This window comes from Lissotriton vulgaris, chromosome 1_1, assembly GCF_964263255.1.
Source record: "Lissotriton vulgaris chromosome 1_1, aLisVul1.2, whole genome shotgun sequence".
In the NCBI taxonomy this organism is placed as follows: Eukaryota; Metazoa; Chordata; class Amphibia; order Caudata; family Salamandridae; genus Lissotriton; species Lissotriton vulgaris.
The window spans coordinates 389478990-389490877 of record NC_141685.1 but is presented as its reverse complement, the minus strand read 5'-3'; positions in this window follow the sequence as shown (position 1 = coordinate 389490877).

The window sequence follows — 11888 nt, the reverse complement described above, 5'->3', positions numbered from 1 at the left end:
ATCTAGTGAATAGAATGGCAAGCCCATCCCCACACCAAAGCGGCGGTGGAGAAAAGAAAACCAACACCACTATTGTGCGAACAAATTCCGCAGCGAAGCCTGTCCAACCTGAGCATCTGCTCTGGCATCAGCGTCCAGACAGTAATGCTTAGCAAAGGTATGAACCGACTTCCAAGTGGCGGCCTTGCAAATTTCTGCAATCGGTACATTACGGAGCAATGCTGTCGTGGCAGCTTTGCCCCTGATGGAATGAGCCCTAGGCTTACCCCCTAAGGTCTTATTAGCTTTCTGGTAACATAGTTGTATGCAGGACACAATCCACCTAGAAATGGACTGCTTAGAGGTTGCAAGACCCGTCCTGACTGATCCGTAATTGATAAACAATTGGTCTGACCTACGAATATCTTTAGTCTTATCCAGATAAAATTTCAACACCCTCCGAACATCCAGGGAATGTAAGGACCTTTCCGCTGGAGATGAAGGATTCTGAAAAAACGTAGGCAAAGTTATAGTTTGGTTGACATGAAAGTCAGAAATAACCTTGGGAAGAAATTTAGGGTGAGTACGCATAACAACCTTAGCAGCATGAAATACAGTATAAGGTTCATTACAACACAGCTCCTGAATTTCACTCACCCTGCGGGCCGATGTAATGGCCACGAGGAACGCCGCCTTCCAGGACAGGTGCTGCAACGTAGCCTTATGAATGGGTTCAAAAGGCTCCTTCATCAAACTGGACAGCACCACATTCAATTCCCATGAAGGCGAAGGAAGCCTGACAGGAGGGAACACTTTCTTCAAGCCTTCCAAAAAGTCTTTGATCACAGGGATCTGAAAGAAGGAAGTCTGTGAAGGGCTTTTCCTGTAGGCAGTCAATGCAGCGAGATGAACCCTAATAGAGTGAACATTAAGGCCAGATCGCGCCAAATGTAGAAGGTAGGGAAGGATGACATCTTCCTTGCACGTCGTAGGATCAAAGTTCCTGGACACACACCAGATACAAAACCTCTTCCACTTGTAAGCGTAGGACGTCCGAGTGGAGGGCCTCTTGAACTCCTTCAGTATGTCCATGCAATCTTCTGGTAGATTCAAATGGCCATATTGCACTACCTCAGGAGCCATGCCGCCAAACTCAAGGATGAGAGGTTGGGGTGCACCATCTGCCCCCCGAACTTCGTGAGAAGGTCCGGCCTGCACGGCAACTGTATGTGTGGAAGGAGGGACCGGTGTAGAAGGTCCGTGAACCACCACTGTCTGGGCCATTCCGGGGCAATCAGGATCATTCGTGCCCTGGACCGGGACAGCTTGATGAGCACCGCCGGAATCAGTGGGATGGGCGGAAAGGCGTAAACAAAGCTGTTCGACCAGTTGATCCAGAGTGCATTCCCCAGCGTCCCTTGCTGGTAGTACCTGGAGGCGAAGTCTCGGCATTTGCTGTTTTCGGCGGTGGCGAACAGATCTACGTCTGGAGTCCCCCACCTTGCGAAGACGTCTCCTAGTACGTTCTCGTTTATGACCCACTCGTGGTTTTCCTGAATCAGCCTGCTCAGTGCGTCCGCCTGAACATTTTGTACACCTGGCAGATGGGTAGAAATTATCGTCAATCCTCTTGCCAGAAGCCAGTGCCAGATCGTCTGCGCCTCCCGAGACAGGGTGCGAGATCTCGACCCCCCTGCTTGTTGAGGTAATACATCGTGGTCGTATTGTCCGTCTGTACAAGCAGAGAGTTGGTCCGGAAGGACGGATGAAAGGCCTTCAGCGCCAAGTGAACAGTTCTGAGTTCCAGGAAATTGATGTGATACGTGGACTCCGTCTGAGACCACGTGCCTTGGATCTGTAAGTCCCCCGAATGCGCTCCCCAGCCCTGGAGAGAAGCATCTGTCACGATCGTCTGAGTAGGAATGTCCTTGTGGAAGGGAACTCCTCTGAGGAGATTCTCCGCTGAACACCACCACGTCAGAGACTGAAGAGCATGCAGAGACAGTCGTATCTTGTCGTCCCAAGATCCTCTCCTCTGGTCCCATTGGTCCTCCAAGCACTCCTGCAGAGGCCTCATGTGTAGTCATGCATGAGGAGTGAGGAAGATACAAGAGGCCATCGACCCCAGTAGAGAAGACACCGTCCTCACTGTTGTAGATGGAGCGGTCATAAGAGCCTTAGCCTTCCGAAGGATCGATCTCCATCGCTCCTCCGAAGGAGACACGCTTGCTGACAGCGTATTGATGGTGGCCCCCAAGTATTGAATACATTGGACCGGGATCGGGACAGACTTGGACATGTTGATGTGCAACCCCAACTTGTTCAAGAGAACGCACGTCTTCCGGAAGTCCGCTTGGGCTTCTGAGAAGGAGGAGGCCTTGATCAACCAATCGTCAAGGTACGGGTAGACAAACATCTTGCCTTTCCTTAGGTGTGCCGCTACCACTGCCATGCACTTCGAGAATGTCCTGGGTGCAGATTTCAGTCCGAAAGGCAGCACCGTGTATTGGTAATGATTGGTGCCGACTTGAATTCGCAGAAACTTCCTGTGCTTGTGCGCGATGGGCACGTGGAAGTACACATCTTGTAGGTCTATGGCACAAAGCCAGTCCCCCTGTTACAACTGAGGATAAATCTGATGCAACGACAGCATGCGAAACTTTTCTCTGCGAATCCACTTGTTTGCCTGCCGCAAGTCCAGAATGGGCCTGAACTCGTTCTTGTCCTTTTTGCGAACCAGAAAGAACCGGGAGTACAGACCTCTTCCTCTTTGAGACAGAGGTACGTCTTCTATCGCCCTTTTCCTTAACAGGATATCGGCCGCCGCCTGGAGCTCGCGTAGTTGATACTGCGAGCTGACCGGAGGGATCGCTGGAGGAGGGCTGATGAACCGAAGACTGAATCCATTGCAAACAATATTCAGCACCCACTTGTTCTGAGTAATTTTTCTCCACTCTGCCAGAAAAAATCGAACGCTTCCCCCCACCGGAGTGGGTAACGGATGACGGGGAAGTAACCGCTCAGGGTCGAGACCCGGCCGGGCCCTTGTTTGCGGTAGAGGGCTGCTGTCCACCTCTACCCCTCTGACGTTTTTGGAAAGGTCTTCGGAACTGCTGCCGTTGTTGCTGCTGCTGTTGTCCCGAAGACTGTCCTCTTCCTTTCCCTTGCGAGCCGAACCGCCGTTGGAACTGGCGGTAGGGTTTCTTGTCCTTGGGCTTCTCCAAGCCCACCGCCGTCAGGGTTTCTGCCTCGGCCTTTATCCGGGCCATCTCGTCATCTGCGTGTTTACCGAAGAGCGTGTCCCCAGAAAACGGCAGGTTGGCCACTCGCTGTTGCGCCTCAGGCTTGAGAGACGTAAGCCTGAGCCATGCATGGCGGCGCTGGTTGATACCGTGGCAGTAGCCATGTGCAGCTAACAAGGAGATATCCGCCGCGGCACTGATGGCCTGGTTCGAGACCAGCATCCCCTCCTTGACGATTTCCATGAAGTCCTCCCTCCTGTCACGCGGCACAAGGTCCGCGAACTGCTCCATGGAATCCCAAAGCGCACGGTCATATCGTCCCAGAAATGCCGAGTCGCTGGAAGCCTTCATTGTGGTGGAAGAAGTCCCACATGCCTTCCTTCCCGCCGAATCAATCCAGCGGCTCTCCTTGTCTGGAGGCACGGTGGAGGACGGGGAGGTAGAATGCTGTTTTCTGGCCGCCGTAACTATCACTGAGTCGGGGACTGGGTCCATCCTCAGGAAGGCAAGGTCTGAGTCCGGTGCCCTGTACTTTTTCAAAAGTCTAGACGGGGCGGCCTTCACCACCGCAGGTGTAAGAAATAGTTCTTGTGCCGGTTCAACCAGTCCCTGAACCAAGGGCAACAGAGGGCGAGACAGGTGCTTCTTGTGCAAAGTCTCGAATATCACGGACGTCGTAGGTGTAGGAGCCGTCACCGTGATACCCAACTTCGCGGCCCCCCTCAGGGGAACCTCCTGGAATGTACCGATGTCATCGATAGGAGACACCCTAGTCTCCGGGGAATCGGACAAAGTAGGGGAATAGGAGCGGGTCCTAGAAGACGTATCGGTCCTGGATCTATGTCTCCTATGGTGCCGTCTGGAACGGGTGGAGGACCTGTGCCTGCTCCTCGACCGTTCCCTCCGTCTGGAGCGAGACTTCGATCTCCTGGGCCTCGGCCGGTCCACCGGCTTCTCCGGGGTGGCCGACTTGGGCTTACGTGGTTCCTTAGATTTAGGAGTCTTCTTGGGAGATGTCGGGAGCCCGGGCAACGAGACCGACCTCGGCGGAACCGGTGGAGGCTTTTCAGGCAGAGGAGGCAACGGAGGAGGGGTAGGAGTCCTCGGACGCGGGCCTCTAGGTAACGGAGGAGGAGGTGGAACAGACTTCTTTGGAGTATACACCTCCTAGTACACCAATCCCGGTGACCCACCATCCTTCCCGGGCTGAGGGGAGCCCCCCACAGCCCTAGGCCGCGTAGTACGATCCTTCGACGCCGCTGACCGGTGTTCAGGCGTCGACCGTCGACCCCTCGACGTCGAGCGACCCTTCCGCGTCGACCGTCTCCTCCTCTTCGGCGTCGAACGGCTGCCGTGTCTCGACGTCGACCCGGACCATCTTGACGACGACCCTCTGCGTCTTGACGGCGATCTCTTGCGCCTCGACGGCGACCGCCTCGACGTTGCCTTGGAGTGTCTCGACGTCGACCTCGACCTCCTACGCCTCGACGGCGAACGCCTCCGTCTCGCCGGCGAGTGCTTTTGCGTCGACGGCGGGCTCGTCGACGAGGATCCCCTCGACGACGATGAAGCCTTGTGTCTTGGCGGTATCGCCTCGGCGGCGAGCGTCGACGCCGATCCTGTCGACGCCGAGAGCTCGACGTCGACGCCGAAGACAGAGACGATGACAATGTCTCTGTGTTCGACGGCGGCCTATGCAGGTCCCTCGATGTCGACGGGCGACGTTTTCTCGACCCAGAGCCCTGGGGAGATGGGGAGCCGGCCTTGGACTTCCCTCTCGACGTCTTGGTGGGTGCCACTGACCCAGACGGAGAATGGGGACGTGTGCTGGGCTTCCTGCCCCTGGGGAGCCCCCCAGGGGCCTCAGCATGGGCGGATGAAGCCCCTCCAGACCCACCTTGCGTCTTCTGTCTTCCTTCTTCTAGTCCCTGAAGCCTGATCTTCAGTCTGTCCTTCAGGGTCCTGCCAGTGAAACCTTGGCAGATCTCACACTCCTCAGGGATGTGGGAAGAGGGAAGGCAGAGGATACAGACCTTATGGGGGTCTGACTTGGCCTTCTTCCTGGAGCACTCCGGGCATTTGTCGAATAATGCAGGCATTATGGACGACCAAGGGGTGCAAGAAACCAAGAAGAAAGCTATAAAGTACTGAAAAAGTACACAAAATCGAGTTTAGTGGAAAAAACACCAACAAAACCCTTGAAAAGGGAGAGCTCAATGCTCCAGGGTCCTGCTTGCAGGAGCCGGAAAAAAAGAACTGAAAGTAAGAGAGACCTGCAAGGCATTCTGGGATACTGTGAAGTTCTGGAAAGTTCTCTTAAAGGCACAGTATCCTATTCTGAGCCACATAATGGCAGCCTATGGGGCTTGTCTGTCCATACCTTCCTCTCTATCTTCCAGAGGGGTTTGTATTGAAGACAAAGGAAATCTGGACAGGCTTTGCTGTTTTTGTGGATTTTTGGTGGAATTTCTAGCTGAAGTACTGGACAGTGTAGCCTTTTATAGGCTGCATTATATGTCTTTAAATTCTCTCTTAAGTGTCTGTGCAGTTCTGCATTTTTTCGACACTTTGGAGATTATTTTTGATTGCTCCGGGGTCCACGCACATGGGCGGGACTATTCACTAGATTATGACTATACACAGAGATCCCCTACTACAGAATTAATATTCCTGATCATGTAAGTTCTACAAATGATTTAATGGAGCAGTTAAAGTCAGACATGGAAGCAGTGACAGTTCCTGTGGTAATTGGACCTGTTCCCCCAGTGCTTGGAAAAGATGAAACTAGTCCTACAGCTTTAACGGTCCCAATTCAAAAGTTTGCTGAAAAACGTTATTCTAATGTACCTGAAAATAAGTTAGTAATGATTCAAACTCAGCAAGAGAGAGTGATGACTCTAGCTTTACCTAGTGAAAACTTTGACGTTGACTTGATTGACCTGACACAGCCTGGTGAGTACACCTTACTGGATAATACAATCAGTACAGACAGATCAAAAAGATTACAGGGTGATGAGAACATTGAAGGCTTGAACAATACAGGTAGGATTGCCTCTGCCCATATAAAAGATTTAATTTGGGCTTTGAGAAAAAGGGGTAGTCTAAATAAATGGAAGACAAAATGGACGAAGAAAAAAGAGAAAGAAAAAGCGACTTTAGCTTTTGTAGGAGAGTGTAAAAATCCACAGATGCAGAATGAGATAAATCAGCAGCAACAGCTACTGAATAAACAGCTACAAATTCAGAGACAGGTGGTGATTCAGCAGAATGAGATACCTTCGCCGCCATTTCCAAATTATGTTAATGAGCAGAAATACAATACAGATACAGGATTCAGTGGAGACAAGGAAAATAGACCAGATCCAGTTAAAATTGCAAACAAGAAGGGAAACTCATTTCCTAATGTTCCACAGTACAAGATGAAGTCAGAAAGAATTGAAGGAGTTAATCCTGTTATTGAAAAATTTATTGAGCAGGGTGTCTTAAAAGAGATTGAGAACAGTCTTTGTAATTCACCAGATATGGGAATTAGAAAGCCAGATGAAACGTACAAAATAGTACAGGACCTGAGAAAGGTTAACGAGATAGTTATCCCTTGTTGTCCTATTGAGCCTAAACCAGTAGAGATCTTTTGTCAGATACCATATGATACTGAGTGGTATTGGGTCCCAATGCACCCAGAGAGTCAAATAATTTTTGCTTTCAGGTTCCAAGAGAGAATTCTCAGTCAGGTAACTATTGAGAGAATTAAAATGATTCAAGCAATGGATGCACAAAGACACAAAAACAGGTAAGAATGTTCCTAGGCATGGTTGATTACTGTTGCCAATGGATTAATGGTTTCTCAGTAATTATGAGGCCATTGCAAAGACTGACAAAAGCAGATATAAAAGACCCAATTGTCCTGATAGAAATTAAACTTGTAGCCATTGAGCAATTTAAAAAGAGTTTGAGTGAAGCTCCTGTTCAGGGCATGCCAGACTTCAACAAAGAAATTGAGCTTCTTGACAAAACAGCAGGGATAAAATGTACTGAAAATGGAGAGAAAAATAATCATGTCTCAAAAGGCAATGAGCACGCAGGTACCATTGTTAAATTTTGTGCTCAGGAGAGGGTTGCAATCAATGGGGAAAAATTCAATGAACATGTTTCATGCATCCTCATACTAATTTTTGCAATTCAGACATGGCAAGAATTAAAACAATTACAAGATTAGGCACATGATGAGGAGAAAAACACATGGCTCAAAGAAGGTTTCAGACAGCAAGAGGAAAATGAAATTTGCTTTTACAAAGATGACAAACCTGTTATGCCCAATTGCATGATTGCTGACATGGCACGGATGTACCATGGTCCAATTGAGAGTTTGGGAACCATAGGCCGGGAGGGTGGTTCATTTAAAAATATTGAAAAAGACTTCTTTGAAATGCCCCAACATAACAAACTGAGATATGTCCTAGTCATCATTTGTTTACTTTCAAAATGGTTAGAAGCTTTTCCAACAAGAAAGAATAATACAGTTTCTGTATTCCATCAGTTGGGAACAGATGTGGAAAAGGAGCAGGCTCATGATCTATTGCCAAGAGACTTGGTCAGAACAAAGGTTCATCGGAGGAGAAACTGTCTAGTACCCAGGTGGCAGAAAGCAAGTCAGGTGACAACAGATACTGGATGGATGCATATCAGTAATACCGCACCCGATAACACTGATGAAGTTAGTGAAAACACTACAACTGATTCAGACTCTGAAGAAGAAAGTTCTGTAGAAAATCCAGATCTTGAAGATCGACAAGGTGGTCGACATCTGGATGATGATGTCAATGTGAATGAAACATTGAATGAAAAAGATCTAGAGATTGTGATTCTAGATTCAGAAAATGATGAAAATCTGATAGAAAAAGAATCTCAAGAAAAAGAAAAAGATTCGGAAGCAGAAAATTCTGAGCAAGACGATAATCTAGTCCAGGAGAGTATTGAAAAGCAGAGGAGTAGCTCTGTATGCAGGAACAAGAATCCTGAAACTGGGAAGCTAAAGGTGATCCCTGAAGAAGAGGAAGAATTACCGAGTACCAGCTGTAAGGATGATGTTTCTAACGGAGTGAAGCTGCTGAGTAAAGAAGTTCCTTGGTACAGATTTAAAGTATCAGAAAATGATACAGACGGGAGTGATGAAGAGTCTGAGATAAGAAAATTCAGAAAAAGGACTTGGAAAGCTGAATATAAAGAAAACAAGCCTAAGAAGAAACTATTGAGAAAAGGTGATGTCTGGCCTAAAGATTTAAAATTCAAATATGAAGTGTCAAGTCAGAAGAGTGATTCAGACAAAAAAGAGCAAGCTGAAGAGAAAATTGAAATGGTTACCAAGAAAAGCAAAAGACCATTGAGACCAAATGTAAAATACAAGTCTTCAGAATGGGCCTACATAACTACCTCTCCAATAGTTGAGGAGCGCAGTAGCAGTCAGGTGGTCTTGAAAGAAAATGGTGACAATGACTAGGTTTAGTTTTCTTTAAGTTGAGGTTTATTTTTGGCATAAGGCTGAAGAAATTATGTTAGGGTGACACAAGGTCGAAGAAATTGTGTTAGCTGGAAATGCTTTTATGTAAGACGCAAGGTCGAAGAAAACATGTTTTAGAATTTAAAAAAAAAAAAAAAAGAAAAAGAGGGGGTATATACTATGTACTAATTTTTCAAAAACATTTGACAAATTTACTTTTTGTTTTTTTTGTTTTGTTTTATACTACTCAGATTGATATTTGTTTGTTGGTGCAATTCAAAATGTAGTTATGCAATTTAAAACTTAGTTACCTAAATTCATTGGGGGTTGGGGATTCAAAGGTGGAAAGGATCCAACTTAGGTGAATAAAGATAGGGAAAAGGAAATGGAATTAGAAGGATGTAGGATTCAATATGAGAGTTGCAGAAATATAGATTAAATTAGAGTTTAAATACTAATCCTGAATAAACTTAAAACATGTTCAATAGATAAAATGTTTAACATTTTTGGATTTGTTTGGTGATTTTAAAATCACCAGATGAGGGAGTTGATGAAGCGGGCTTCAAAAATTATTTTATTCTGACTTGTGGATTCAATTCCCTATAACATGAACTAATCAATTAATGAATTTTTGCATGATTTGTTTAATTAACACAATCTAGATTAAGTTTGCACCACACATATACACGCGGGAAACTAATTACATGTGCTCTTGTTGCATTTGCAAGTCTGTTTTGTAACACATGATTAATATTGTTTTGTTTGTTATGTCTGTCCTATTGTCTTTGTCACTATTAATATGCGGTTGATCATTTATGGCATGTGCTTTTTATATGTGCTTACATGTTTGTCCTATGTTGTGTTTGTCTGTCTGTGTATTATTTAATTATCTTTTTACTCTTTCAGAAACTTAAAGCTGGATTACATGAAGAATGGTAGATATTAAATGTTCTGCTTTTCTGTGTGCTTCTGCTAGGTGACTTATATTAATGGGTTAACATTAGCTATGTAGGTTGGAAACAGAATGTCTTTCATTACCTGAATTAATTATTGTTTTGTGTTTGTTTAAATAATAGTTTTCTGGAAAGTGACGTGAGCTAAAAGTGGCCAGTGACGCAAGCAAAAGAGGCGCAGAAAATTGATGCTTTCTGAAAAGAGGCCTGCTGTTGTTGAAAGCCACATGAGAAAACCTTATTTTGAAGTGGATGAAAAGCCTATGAACTTTTATTGTGAAATGGCTTGAAAATGAACTGCTAAAGACAACTCTGTGGAGTGGTTTGCTTGTGCCACGGAAAGCTCAGAACGGACAGGCTCAAGGTTGAAAGGAAGAGACGTGACAGATTTTGTATTGCTTGAACATCTTTGCTACAAAATGTAGCAGACTAAGGACTGTCTCCAGGACTCTATGCATGAACAATGGCTCTGTGTAAAAGCCTGGTCTCGTGGTGGAAGATGTCACAGTTTATTGTGGCGTGAGGTGATTCAGCCAATGGGGAGCCAGAATTCAGCTGTTGGAATGTGAAATTAGTTCGTTTAACCATAGTTTTAGGGTATAAGAATAGGCTTTAGGAGCAGATTTTTTGGCATACGCTTTTTGATTCCAGAGGGACGTGTTCTGCTGTCCGATGATTACACGTAAGGAAATGTAACTTTTTAAGACTTTGTTTTCAGGCGATGAGGGTAGAGACAGAGAGTTAGTTAGGTTTGGAAATGCTCTTTTCACTTATTTCTGTTAATGAATAATATTTTCTTGAATTAAGCTCTCTTTATAAATGCTGAATAAAACTTTCTTATGACTTTTTCTAATGCTTGTTTAATAAAGTTCCAAAACCTAAGTTTTCCTGAATATGTTTAAATAAACTTTTAAAATGACAAGCTGGTCTTGTTTATTGTAAATAGTTTAAACTACAACATATTGATCCATTCGCCTCATGATTCAGCTGCTCTGTTATTTCTATGGGCCTGGTATTGATTGGTAAGTATGGTGGTAGATAGTGACATCATTTATAAAGTATTTTAGTTGCAGCGCTGGATCACCACCTACGCCTTGGAAATACATAGGCCGGACAGGCAAATAAAATGTGCGATACAGACTCTATACTAGTTTGACAGAAGGGGCAAAAGGGTATAGTTTGGTACGGGGCTTCCAATGAGCAGTTAGGGCGCGCACTGGTACTCGCTTCCCCGTAATCCCTTTTTGCTATTAAGAACGGACATTAGTCTCCTATAGAAAATTTGCAAATCTGCGAAGGACTATTGGTACTCGGCCATTAAAAGTATTGCACTCCAGGCTGAGAAGTGCAGGTTCTCTTCCATTATACGTATTGAACTCCTGCTTAGAAATACTGGAAATCTCCCATTAAAAGTATTGCATCCTTGTTGTCAGATTCTCGATTGTACATGAGAAACAACTCCACAGGATCAGAGCGACGAATATTATGGACCACCTCTTGACGGTCCCAACTCTGAGGATCAAATATGAACAGAGTTTTAGGGCAATCAAGCGAGGGAAAGGGTAGTAGCCAAAGAACTGCAGGGATAAGGGAGACCTGAAAAGAGAGCATAAATAAAAGTTAACACAAGAAGACTTGCTACTCTCATGAAAACTCACTAAATGAATGATGTATTACCCTGTTTAAAGTATTCATCAACTCAACTCAACCAGAATCCAATAGTTAAACCTGGGATTACTATGCCTCTTTTTCCTGCATGAACCTAAGAAAATAAGGGCATGATACACCTTCATACTTGTTCACTATAATACCAAGTAAATCACATCACTTAATTCTGAAACACTCATACATACCAGAAAGGAAAAATAGGTAAGAGAGACTTGAAGCAAAGCAACCAAAAATAGGAAATAATCAAAAATGGAACTCTAGGCAATAGTCACTACTTCTTTTAATCCAGAAGTATGCCACACTGTCATTCTTCCTTATTTTCCATACTCTTCATGAAACATTCAAAAAAATATTCCTTGGTTATTTTCAAAGTTTAAAGAATGTAAGAACTAGTTGAAAGAGTCCAATACTTGTATTAGGAACCAGAAAGTACCCTTTTGTACTTTAATTAGACAACAGTATTTGAGAAAAGTGTTCATAACGGATTATCAACCATCCGTCCTCATTAAATTATAAAATCAAAGAAGAAAAAGAAAATATGCACACACA